Genomic DNA, 13,588 nt, shown 5'->3' with positions numbered 1-13,588 from the left:
CAGATTTAAGCAAATAAATCCCACAAACTATAATCAACCCTTTAGCATATTCATAACATCCATAAAGTCCTGAATGGTACAATAACTTAAAAGTTGTTATAATTTAAAAAAAAAATCACCCGGAGGCAGGTGAACCTTGACTACAAATCTAACATCATATACCTTAAATATATCAGCAAAAGAGCTTTGGAGTCAGAAGCCATGGATATTAAAAACAAATATTCAGTAGCAATTTCTAATAAAGCAACAAGCCTCAGACACAAAACTAACATCTCTGCTACTTTGCTGTAAGTTGCTCCTCTCTTTCTAGAATAACGTAGTTAATAAACTGAGAAGTAAGAGTCTTTGCAAACTACAGACAGGGGTGGGGTGGGGGTGGGGGAGTGAACAGCTCCCTCTTTGCTGCCCACATTATTCCTAAGACCATACTTTCGTTTTCACTGTCCAAGCAAACCAGAAAGGAGCCCAAGAAAAGCTGTTTCTGAGTTTGACATTTTTTTTGTTTTGCTCTATGAAATTTGTCCAGTAGTCGGACAAGAGATTTCTTCATTTTAAAGGATAACCCAGCTTCAAACAGGAAAAGTGGTGTAGGCAGTTCAAGATCCAGTTAGTTCCCTGTGTTGAACCAGTTTTGGTTTTCCCAACCCTGCCAGCCAGGGGAGCTGCCCTCCCCATCTCTACAGCTTCCTGCAACCCATCTCCTGTTACAAACAGAGCTTTTCCCTGTCTGAGCCAGGGAGAGGGGAGTGCCTTGGTGCTGAAATGTTTCAAGAAGTTTCCAAAGGAGATCCCTACGGAGACAGTAGATCCCAAAGAAAAGTCTCTAACATTAAGTTTGTGCGTCCTAAACAGGGATGGGGAAGCACTGCTCTGAGCAGTGAGATCCGGACTCAGCCTGAGAGCACTACCCAGAAATAGCAGAACATAAAATTCGTCTTCTGCGGAAGGGGTTGCAGCGTACGTGGAACTCGCAATGGCTTTACAATATGAGAACATGTGAGGGAGGAAATTCAGCATACGCCCTGAAAGAAGCCGGGTATAAAAACCTGGTTACTTTTAAGTTAATGTGTTCCAAGTCTGGTGGCCCCAACCCCCAGCAGGCTTGAAGTTTCTGACTGCGCAGCCGCTTTCCCAGTATCTGTCCCAGGACACACCAGTCCCAAACACATTGGCACACCTGTCAAATGCCTCCTCCAGAACATTCTTTCAATGTCCACACTAGCTTTACTCCGTCTCTGCCCGGTTGTCCGGTTGCGACCACCTGAGTCCAAAGGCGCCAATCTTTTGGAGCGTAATCCTCTTCACCCCAAATCTGCGCTTCCGAAAAGTGAACTGAGCCTCCCACGCGGGGTTTCTGCCACCTAAAAGTGGACAGTCCCCAAGCCTAGCCTCTGGTCCTCGCCCCTTATCCACTTCTCATTGCTTCAGCAAGGCAGATCAACCACTACTTTCTGCTGCAAAAGTCCCTGGCGTAAAGTGAGACTTTGGGGAGCCTCGGTGAATGCGCTTCTCCCCTAGCGCGCTAGACCCGAGGGCTCCTTTTCATTAAGGCAATAAAGTTCAATTTTCCCGGCTCCTTCTGTGCCAGAGGAGACTTTCCAATGCACCGGGTTCTCCCTCACGGAGCGCTCAAGACATCCTGTCCATTCCATCCCAGCCGGGATCCTTGAAGGACATCAGTCCACATAAAGGGGACCTACTCCTCTCCTTTCAAAGTGCCCCAAACCTCGTGCCTGTGCGCGCGCGCACATATATCCACACTCTCTCACACACAATGCCATCCACGCGCTGTCAAAGTCTGTCACTGCCTAAGCGAGAAGGCAGGAGCTTAAGCCGCACCAGCGCGAGCATCAGCCTGACCAGGCAGCAGAACTCGCTGTCTAGGTCCCAAACATCCTTGTCCGGATGCTCCGGCCACTAGGATCTTGTAAGCATCCCAAGATCACAAAGCGGTCTAGAGAGCCGCACCTTACCCGCGGGACGCGCCGTCTCTGGCCGTTCGGCTGGCCCGCGGGCCACGGGGACGCTGCAGCCGGGGTCCCGAAGATGCTTATTCTCCGCTGCCGCTGCCCGGATCCCTGGCGCCAGCATCACTTCTCCCCCGCCTCCGCCTCCTCGTGCTCTGCTCGCGCGCCCGCCCCTCCCGGCGGCCTCCTGCAAGCCCCGCGGTGCTGGCAGCGCGCGGTGGACGGCGGCGGAGGCGGCGGTGGCGCCCGCGCGGGCTCGCTGAGCTGCACCAGCGGAGCAGCAGCGGCGGCAGCCGGAGCACCGGAGCCGGGTTGCGCTTCCCCGGCGACGGCTCTGGCCTCGGCGACTGACAACGCCCGGCAGCCAATCGCCGCCTCGCCCCGCGCGGCGGGGGGAGACCAATCAGAGCGGAAGGCCCAAGGTTTGCCTCCGCCTTTGCTCAGCAGGCTTGTTTCCGGGAGAGGATGCTGCTGGGGTGTGGGATGGAGGGGGAGGCAGGGCTGGGGCGAAGGGTGGGGGACTCGGGCCCCAGAACCCAAGATGCAGGGAAGAAGCCCGGCCCAAAAATCTGGGCCCGGGGCGCTTTCTGACTACCCTCGGAGAGCACCTTGGCGTGACCCGGCACTCCCGGGTGACCGTCCCCAGAGCCTTGACCGAGAGGTTCAGTGTCCTGGCATCACTATGCAGAGGTCTTGGGACCCGAGTTGAAGCGGCTCTACCGGAGAGCGAATCCCTGGAGGTGGTCGCCGCCTTGAAGGAAGCAAGCAAAGTCGCCAGACAGCGCCCCCATCCTTCTAGGTTTGGCAGCTGAAAAGTGGTACCTCTTCTAGTGATCAGCCTGGAGGTGCCCAACCTAGGAAGGAGATACATGGGGAAAGGTTTTCAAAGTTCCTTGCAGAGTGGACCTTCCTTGTCTGTTATCCAACCCGGCAGAGTAATCACCACGGGAAAAGAACCAAACAAAAACAACGGAACCATACTGTGACCGTTTGAGCGGGCTAGTTAATTACCTAGCCCTTGCACGTTGGTTTTATTTACTCATTTGGGGAGCATCAAGTCTAACTGATTCAAGAGGTTTTGTTTTAAGAGTGCGTGTGCGAATGTGACTAAACATTAAGGGACACTGGCAGGAAATGAAAACAGAAACCTGCCCTACTCTTTCTGTCAAATGCTAATAATCCTTCCTTGCACAGTACTTTAATTTTCCAGTGCAGATACGCCAAAACGGCCATCAAAACAGCCCAGAGGACTACGTAAAAGCTTCCGCACTTAATTTCTAGAAGGAAGGAAAACCAAATTAAAAGCATTTACACAAAGACTTGTAAAAGAAAGGGACAGTCCCCAAATGACCCTTGTTCACCAACAGAGAGTTCACATGGTTTTTTGGTTTGGTTTGGTTTTGTGTGTGTGTGTATGTGAGTGTTTAAAAAAAAAAATCACAGCTACATCATTTTCTGAGAAATGACTTGGAACTCAGTATGGTCCTTCCTTTTTATTTCTCTGCTGCTATTTATTTTGTAACCATTAAGGGGCTCAGTTCTTTTTGCAATCAACGGTAATTTCTTCATTTACCTTTCTAGAAAGGAGAGAGAGAGAGAGAGAGAGAGAGAGAGAGAGAGAGAGAGAGAGAGAGAGAGAGAGAGAGAGAGATTTTTAATCAGATCAAACCATACACAAACTTCTTGGACTCTATAAAAGGATGCTCAATACATCCTTACAATAGACTTGCCTAAGATCATCACATTTTTACTATAAAGAATATTTAGACCTTCGCTGGTTTTTGTGCCTTCCCTCCTTTAAAACAGTTGACATCTTGCTAGGCCACCCCTTTCCAACTAGCTGTGCAGACAGTAAGCCCATTTCTTTACAGTTAAGAATTGAAATGTAGACCCTATTCCTTTGATTTCTTTTTAACATGAAGGTCTCAACGTTGCTTGGTTGTTTGTTTGTTTTTTTAATTATACATATATAGAGATATATAAATATATATATGCATTCTTATTGCATAATGAAAAAAAGCACTATCTTCATGGACTATACAAGGAAAAAACATGTAAGAATGAAGTTCAAGAAAGAAAAATAAACCTGTGATTTATTAAGATAATTTTAGGGGGAGTAGTTGATATGTATCAAATGTACAGATCTTAAAATTAGAAAGTTCAAAAACAATAAGAAGCCGGTGAGAGGGTTCAGAAGGGAAAAGCACTCACCTCTGAGCCTTACCATCCAACTTCAACGGAGAGACCCACATGTTAGAAAAAAAGAACCGATCCTCTCTAGTGTATATTTCCACACGCACACCTCCACATATGCACACTTAAAATTTAAAATACAAAAGGCCATTTTTTTTTACAAAAGCAGTTACAATGTAGAAACTCTCTAACAAAAAGATAAGTTTAAAAAGAGCTTCAATATAAAAGCTATTTTTGGCAATAGAAAGAGGTAGGTGATTTAGGACCTTGCAAGCAGAAGTGCATAAATAGCCCACATAAATTTTTATAACTACTTTATATATTTCTCCAAGTATGTGATTTTATAGTTTTTGTGTTATCTAGTATTTTGCAGATTCTACCCCTGAAAGATTGAGTTTTTACATAGATAGTCTTATTGAATAAGACAATTGAGCAACGGTGGACGAAAAAAAGGCTTAAAGAGAATCAACAGCTGCATGTACATGACAGGGATACCTCACAGCCTTAGTGCTTCCTGCATCAAGCTTGGAATAAAGCAGATATTCAGAATTAACACCTGACAGGAAGAATTCTGAAGTATTTAAGATCAATGAAGCTTTTTTCAAGGATAAAGAAAAGAGAAAACATTCACAAAGTATCTAAAAATATTGTACATGTGTAGTAGGTTTCTCTGCATTTCTAAGAGAATCAGCATAGGTGGCATAGAAAGGTCAATGTTATTTGATTTTTAATGAACTGTTTATATTTAAATGAAAACTGAGGGAATTTGGTTTGTTTTTAATTCCTAATTACATATGTCTGATTTTTTTCTCCTTGTTATTAAAGGAAGCTGTTTCTTTTTATTTAAAGGGATAAGGATTCACCTAATCAAAAAGTATGTCAAGAAATGATATATTAATTAATGCAGACCATCTATTGGGGTCACTTAGAATGAAGGCGAGAAACTAAACAAGGAGAGAAATCTGTCTAGTTCTATCGCTGACTCTCAGTATGAATGAACTCAGGTCAGTCATTAAACTTCCCCAGTACTCCATACCTTAAAGCAGAGATTGAAAACAGAGTCAAATCTATGGCTGCCTTCCTCGGGTGTGAAGCTTAACTTGTAATTAGGGCTACAAGGTATGATAGGTTTCTGCTGAAAGGCCATTGTAAAAAGGTAGAGAACATGGGTTTAATAATGACATTACCCTCTCTCAAATGTGAAGTCATTTAGTTCTCACCGTAGCTGCTCCTCATGGGTGGGAAATAGCTATTTCCGCACAGTACCGTGTTGAGTTCTGAAGAGGCTCTTTTGCCAAAGCTGTGATTAGGTTAGTTACCAAGTACACTACGTTTTCTGTGCCGGTGTTACCTGCAAGAGTATTCCTGGACTTTCTTCCCCGCAACATAGTCAGTACTGTTAAAATATGAGACTTTAAGGCCCTGAGCATTATTAGAAAGGACAACAGTTGTTTTATTATCTTTTGAAAATTACATTCACTTTTCATGAACTTATTTTCCCCAAATAATGTAATTAATTACATAATGCCAAGCGTACAGAGTCTCATACTTAAAACTAAAATGTTTAGAACAATTGATTATAAAAAATTATGAAACAACTTTTGTAAGTGAGTGTTGAAACAGTGGAAAGTGGGTCATATTGAATTTGGGCTGTAAATACTGGCATAAGAACCTACTACTGGGCTAGAGGAATATACTAGGGTTGTTGGGGTGAAAGCCATATGATCCCCAAAGAATGACTAAAACCTAAGACAAACAAGATGTTTCTTGTATTTTAGGGAACAGTTACGTTATTTTAGATTCAATATTCTGAAATACATGACTTAGGAAGAGGACTATACAATATAATTGATTTGAATTAATATAATGTCTCTTAAAGTCTTGAATTATTGATGGTCCTTAACAGTGCCTCTATTAATCATATTAGACATTTAATGAGTAATTGTTGATAAATTTATGGAAATAAAACTACTGATAGAATTACAACAAAGATATTCCTTTACATTATTAGATTATGCCTTTCATTTTTTTGTGATTTAAAAAGCTGCTATTTGGGGCTGACGAAAGGCTCAGCAGGCAAAGACACCTGCCACCACATCTGACAACCTGGCATCCATCTCGTGGATCCATATGGTGGAAGGAGAGACCTGACTTTTACAAGTCGTCCTCTGACTTCAACTCGTGTGCTATGTCGCACACATAGGCACACACACACACACATACACACGTGCACACTCATACATCCAGGTGTGTGCTCACACAGACACACACACACACGCACATACACACAGTCTCACACACACACACATGTGCACACTCATACATCCAGGTGTGTGCTCACACAGACACACACACACACGCACATACACACAGTCTCACACACACACACGTACACACACACACACACACACACGCAGGTACATACTCATACACCCAGGTGTGTGCACACACAGACACACACACACGCACATACACACACACATACACGTGCACACACATGTGCACACACAGGCCCATTAAATAAAATGTAGTTAAAATGTTACTTGACTAAGAGAATTCAATCTCATCAAATGCGATTTTCTTTAATTAAGTCATTATTATTATTTTGCTTTGATCACTGAAGAAATGATATTACATTGGCCCAAACTGAAATGGGAAAATGGAAAGTGTGAGGAGGGGGGTTACCCAGTAGGAAGTAAGACAGAGACAAGTAATGAAAAGTTTTCGAGGTATTTACACACCTATCCTTTATGATCTCATGAATCAACATTTTCATTAGGCATAGTCAAAGCATAGGACACTGAAATGCTAATTTTTAAAAGGCTAATTCCTTCTCTGTTATCATAAGGGAATGTACTTGAAGGGCCTAGTGCAGTACTGGGAACCCAATACTTGTTTTATCAAGAGTCAGTGAATATGTAAGCATTATGTGAGGTTGCCGGGAAGAGGAAGATCAATGTTCTTACAAATTTAGCCCACTGTACCGTTTAACATGCATTCTTACAATTTTGCCCATTTTGGGTTTATACGAAGTAAGTTTTCATGTGCGTTTCTGTTTTTTAAGGTTGCCAGGTGTCTGGGTGAAGATGGCTATCAGCTGTATTCTCTTAGACTGAATCCTTCCTTTTCTGCAGCGTTCAAGCCCATCACCCTTTCTGGTTTTTTAATGAATTCTCTGGGTATTTTAGAGTGATTAGAGAGAGTTTCTGGAGGCTAATCATGCTTGCCTCCGGAGAAAAGTGCTAATAAAAGGTCAGAGCGGAGTCCCTAGGGCCTTGGGCTCCTGAAGCTAATAGCATGAGTCATCATTAGTCTTTACTGGTGCCAAGTCATGCAAGTCTGTGAAGTTCATACAGAGAGGAACTCGGATCAATAGGACTTTATGCTACCATGCAGTTTGATAATTACTTTACAGAAATCAAGTTTGAAAAGCTTTTTTTGCTTAAGAATTTCTTTCTCTGCTCTAAAAGCCTCCACTCTGAGAGACGTGGTACCTGTAAGGGAAGAAAAACCTATAGAGATCTCTGTCAGCCATTTCCTTTTCTGTTGTTTGCCTTACTAAGGGAGGCTGCCCACAGGCGAACTCTACTTTCCAGAAACATTATGTTGTCTATTTTCAGTAGCCTTATATTTTCGACGAGGATTGGGTTTTTATTTAAAATTTGTTTCAGATGATTTATTGGCACACATTAATTACATACAATGGTGGGATACACTATGACATTTTCATCTGTCTACACGGGACAAATCCATCTACATGCTTTATTTTAATCATATTAGTCTCCTATTTTCATTTTTGCCCCCTCCCACTAATCCCCTTCCTCTTTCAAACCACTTTTCTGAATGTCTAGAATGCCAGGTTGTAGAGAATGCTTCGTTGCCCTTTGTAAAGCTGGTTAGCACCATGGCTGTTGACCTTATGATCTGTTGGAGGTAGGTGGGCTGTTCGGTTGGCGAGTGAAGCATGCAAGGCCAATGCTGCATTGTGGGATACGTGCTATATGCAGAGGGGGGTGGGGGAGTTGGAGACTTGCACATCAGCCCACTGAAATCCTAAAGCAAAAGCACACACCGAGGTGCCCCCTACTAGACCAAGAATTTTTGAGACTTTGAAAAGAAACCAAGAAGCTGAAAGCATGTTTATGAGCTTAATAACATGTAAAGTGCTAGCCACATTCTAGTGGGCACAGCCATGCCCTTTAGCTGGTAGCAGAAAAATAACTTTCAGTTGTGATCAGAAAGAAAATGAGAAAGTAATATTTTTCAAAGTGGTAAAGAAAAAAAAATTGTTACTGGTCTTATAACCACCAAGGGGAGAGTCTGTATTCACATTGCAAATTTTCCTTAGATCTCCCATAGGAGAACTAGACTAACCTAATTTCATTTTCCATATCTTCTTATTCTAGGCTCATAATGCTTCCTGAAATGTCTTACGTTATTTCTATACAGATAATTCCTTGTGTCGAGAGATATGAGTTCTGATAAATTTGATGCAGGGTCTCAAAAACCAAAACTCAGGATCTCACACAATGTTTAGAAAATTATACCAGTGCTGATGAAGTGGTGAAAGTCTCCTGCTGTCAAGTGATAATTTTAATTGGATCTCTGTTTTCCTCATTGTGAAAGGAGAGAACTTTCTCCAGAAGACTCTCCATGATCTCTGTAGATGCACCATGGCTCATGTGCACACACACACACACACACACACACACACACACACACTCACACACACACACACACACACACACACACACACACATATATGCACATACCCAGAATGCCTTTTCAATTGTAATGATAATGCTTCTGCTTTTGTATTTTTCAGTGTTTTGGCTAGGATATTTTTTATCTGAATGTACTATATTTTTTTTCCTTTCATAATTATGCTCTCCAGTTAACCTACATACTACTTGACTTTGCTCAAGTGCTCCGTTCTTGGAAAGGCAATTCAGATTGTCTTCAAGTACTTTTCAACTGAGGCATTAATTATAAATATTTACAAGGAGAAAGTTGCAAACCATAGGTGCATATGGGGGCATAGGTCAGCTTCTCAAGGTGATACATTTTAAGATTTCTATTGAGGTTTAACTGCTCTAGAAATATATTATTTTAGAAGTAATATTATTGTGTTCAAGAAAGATAGATATGAATATATTTTAATTTTGTTTGACTATCTTACCTGGGCTATGCATAGAGATTCTGCTTAGTCAGCTCTCAAACAACCACTCCTTTAGGTCTTCAAGTCTTCGGGGTCAATCTCTGAATAAATTTTCTGTTGAGCCACATGACATTTTAGGCCTTCCTAAAGGACACCAGAGTGACATCTCCTGGCCATGTGCACCAGAAATGGTGTAACGAGACTACCTATTAGATGTTTTATAAGTTCTCAAGTGCTTGTAGCAACTCGTGAGACTCTTGGTAGTGTACTAAATCGGGTTATTCAAGGTAACTAATTAGTGTCTTTCAGCCGTGGGGGGAAAATGTTATTTCTGGAAATTGAAGAGGAACCCCTGAAATCTGAAAGCAACAGATGAAATTTGAGCTGGGAGATAATTTCCAACAGCTGGTATTGGCACAGGAGCACAGATATACTTTGATAGATTCCAGCTTCTGGAGACAAGAGCATTATAAATTTCTAGAGAGCAACAGAATAATTACACGAAGCACAAATTCAGATGGGTCAAAAGAGAAAGCAACCTACCATGTGTTAAGGGGACGTTTGTGTTTGACCGCATAAATATCTAACAAATATTAACCATTTGGTTATATCTGTGTTTATAGCAGTGGAGGGGCTGATGCAGACTGATGTGACCACAGGTAGCCTGATGGGTTCTCCAGATATGAGTGGACTGAAAATGACAGCCAGCTGCTCCTCCCAATGACCCACTGAGCACATGACTCCTCCCCGTGACTGACCGAGAATAAAACAAACAAACAAACAAACAAACAAATAGAATAATTTGGATTTACAACCCAGGCTTGAAATGTCCACCACTGTATGTATATTTTCATTTATATCAAGCAGCTTAAATCAAGGGCTTTTTGCAATTTAATCTGTTCTTTGAAAGTTGCATGCCTGGATTAGAGTGTGTAAAGCCACACCCTCAGTCCCTTCTACTCAGCCCAGGATCTTGTCTTCCTCTCCCTCCCACTGTCAGGGTTTCCTTATTTATTTACCTATTTATTTGTTTGTTTATTTGCTTATTTTACCTATCTACTGAGTGTCAGAATATTTTCAAATTGTTTTCCTTTCTAAATAATAGTATATAGTAAGATTAAATAAGTTTTTTTTTTTAATGTAGGTTCTGGGAAAATGGCAATTATCAGTTTAAACTCTGGAGTCCTCCTTACACAGAACCTGAGAACCAGCAAGCTATTTACCTCCGTGTCCAAGTTTCCTTGCTAGCAAAATGGGTCTAATAATATTTTGAATAATCTCTGGAAAATAACTACTTAACATGTATTTTGGCTTTTTTTTTTTTAATTGGTCGACTTGCCTGAGAGGAGAGGAGCTACATTGAGAAAATACTCTGAATGTTTGGCTTGTAGGAAAACCTGTGAGATAATTTCTTGATTGTGATTGATGCAGGAGGGCCCTGCCCACTCTTCCTCCTTGTATACGAAAGGACACTGACCAAGCTGTGGGGAGCAAGTCAACGTAAGCAGCGATAGACCTTGACTTTTGCATCACCTAGTGCCTCAGGTTCCTGCCTTGATTCTATACCCTTACCTCCCTTCATGGTGAACTTCAAACTATAGGGTGAAATAAACCCTTTCGCCTCCAAGTTGCTTTTGGTCATGACGTATTATCAAAACAGTAGAAAAGTAGCTAGCAAACTAGGCAACCATTTTCCTATCTGAATTAAATCCCCAATCCAGAAACTGAGTTTTTACACTAGAGTCACTTAAACAGATTCCCACACAGTGTAGTGCAAGACAAATACCTGGGAAACTGGTTAAACATGCAGATGACTGTGAGGGAGGGTCCATATTTCAACAGGCCACTCCCTCAATTTGTCACAGCTGTGGGTGACAGCTCCTAAGGGTCTCTATTGAATTGCATGCTAGTCCTGCAGTCTGTTTGAGCCAGCTTTTTGTCTTTTAATCACAAAACAGCACATAAACTAACATGTCCTTCATTAAGTGAGTGTATAAACAAACTATCTTCCTGTACAAAAGGACATTATGCAAAGCAGAAATATAAAAGGAATAAGCTGATAGGCTGTACAGAGATTTGGGTAAAGTCAAACTACGCAGCTATTGAAAAGGGCTTCTCTGCCAGGGTTGAATGCCATGCTATTCTGGATTTATGACATTCTAACAAAAGGAAAACCATAGAGAGCGTGAGCGAACAGTGGTTGCCAAGGGTTGGATTTGAGATTGCTGAACGGGTGGGTCACCATGGATTTCCTCGAGTGGTGGGCATGAAGCAAGCAGGGTTACATGATAAGTCACATTTCTCAGGATTCAGCGAAATTTATAACAGAAATAGTGAAGCTTAACATGTGAAACCAAGGTAGAAGAAAATCTTTCCTGAGTTTGGCAGAATGAATGTGTGTTTGGGAAAATATATGGAAGTTTTATTTCTAGAAATAAAATTAAATATTATGCTTCTCGATTAAAACTTACATTCTATATAATGTATATAACACATACAAGATAATATTTTCATGTATTATACATCCATGTGCTGGATAGTTTATATCAACTTGACAAAAGCTAAAGTCATTTGAGAGGAAGGAACCTTAATTAAGAAAATGTCTCCCTATGATGGCTGTGAAACATTTTCTTAGTGATTTACAAGGGGTGGCCCAGCCCACGTGGGTGGGATCTTCCCTGGGCAGGTAGCCCTGGATTCTAAAGTAAGGAGCAAGTCATGGAGAGCAACCTAGGAAGCAGCACCGCTTCATAGCCTGTGTATCAGCTCCTGCCTCCAGATTCCTTCCCCCTTTCAGTTCTTGGCCTCTCTTCCTTCAATGCTGAACAGCAATATGGATACATAAGCCAAATAAACTCTGTTCCCCCTAAGATGCTTTGATCATGGGGCTTTGTCACAGCATTAGAAACCCCTAAGACAATCCACTGTGTATTCTGTAGGTAGTACTTACTAACCCTTCGTTTTTTGAGATTACATGATTCTTTCTATCAAAGTTATTGTGATCATAAAAAGAGTAGATGAAAGTATTCATATCAAAATCCCAACTATTGCTTGAAACATATTCTGGATGGTAAAATCCCTTCTTCTCAAAGTTTAGAAAGATCCTTAATACCATGCATTTGAAGCCACTTAGTAGTGAGACCAGCACAGTCACAGTGAGTTCCCATCTTTAGAGCAATGCTTAACTTCTTCATTTCTGTGCATATCCTCAGATTTCATGGGAAGGAAATGTTTGTCCTATTGTATGTTACCAACTCCCTCTGCCTAACATAATTACCTTTCCCTATGTACTACAAGATGGATTCCTCTTAGGCCTCCATATTCCTATGACAGCACAATAAGAAACAGTGTTGCCAAGGCCAACCAGGTTTGCTATGAGGGAGCTGCTAGCTGCCACTCTGCTGTGATTTGCCTGCTCTGTAGCTTTTGGCCCAGAAGAACCTCACTTACTCTTCAATGTCTCTTAGCTCAGCTTACAGTGCACATGATTCTTAGTATTGCTTCTATCTAACCATCGATGTTTGAAAGTAATATGGTTTTGTTTGTGTTAGAATATTAGGACACATTCACTGTGTACAGAGGAATCTGCCGCTCCGAAGTCTCTCACCACATCTCTAAAACCAAATACTTTGGTGATGTGAAATTCCTTGTTCCAGTAAGCTTTCATAAAATTGTGTGAGGCTGGAGAGATGACCACTTGTTAAAAACACTTGTGGCTTTTGCAAAGGACCCACCTGTATCAGTCCTCTAGAGCCTATGTTGGGCAGCCTACAATCTTCAGAATATTGAAAACGTCTTCTGTTCCCTGTACCCAAATGTACATATGTATATATCTTCCCATACAAATGCCTACACTAAAATGAAATAAATCTCAAATAAATTGTAGAAAATATTTGTCTTTAATTTTTTTATCCTATGTTTGATATGTTTTGGGATAACCGTTAGTGCTACCATGAATAATTATTTTTCAAATAAAATTAGAAGGCAATATTAAAGCAGATGGCATTGCTTTTTAAATATGAAAAAAATAAGAGTGTACATAATATTGTGTTCTATGCTTTTCCAGGAGTAGCTCTCTATAAAATCAATGTTCTTATGCTAGAAGTCACAGATGGGCTATTTCTCATCTTCACATCAGTTATCTCTAGCCATTTAAAGTCTTAGGTTTACATTCTAACTCTCTCTATTCAGGAGAGTGAGTTACAATTCTAAATCTCTGGCTTATCCTTTTGTAAATAGATATACTCTGAAAACACAGCCCACATAGGAG

At 41.5% G+C, this 13,588-nt stretch overlaps 1 long non-coding RNA gene across 1 annotated transcript in view; it reads right to left on the bottom strand.

Annotated features, from left to right (window-relative positions):
* Positions 1-2,200, bottom strand: part of LOC116901472 — a 177,220-nt gene extending 175,020 nt beyond the window's left edge. Inside the window, exon 1 of the long non-coding RNA XR_004387998.1 lies at positions 1,974-2,200. This is a non-coding gene — a long non-coding RNA (uncharacterized LOC116901472). The remainder of the gene's footprint in view (positions 1-1,973) is intronic.
* Positions 2,201-13,588: the final 11,388 nt, after the last annotated feature.

The sequence above is a fragment of the Rattus rattus genome, chromosome 5 (assembly GCF_011064425.1).
Source record: "Rattus rattus isolate New Zealand chromosome 5, Rrattus_CSIRO_v1, whole genome shotgun sequence".
Taxonomy (NCBI): Eukaryota; Metazoa; Chordata; class Mammalia; order Rodentia; family Muridae; genus Rattus; species Rattus rattus.
The sequence above is the reverse complement of the archived record's forward strand: the minus strand, read 5'-3'. Positions and strand labels throughout refer to the sequence as shown.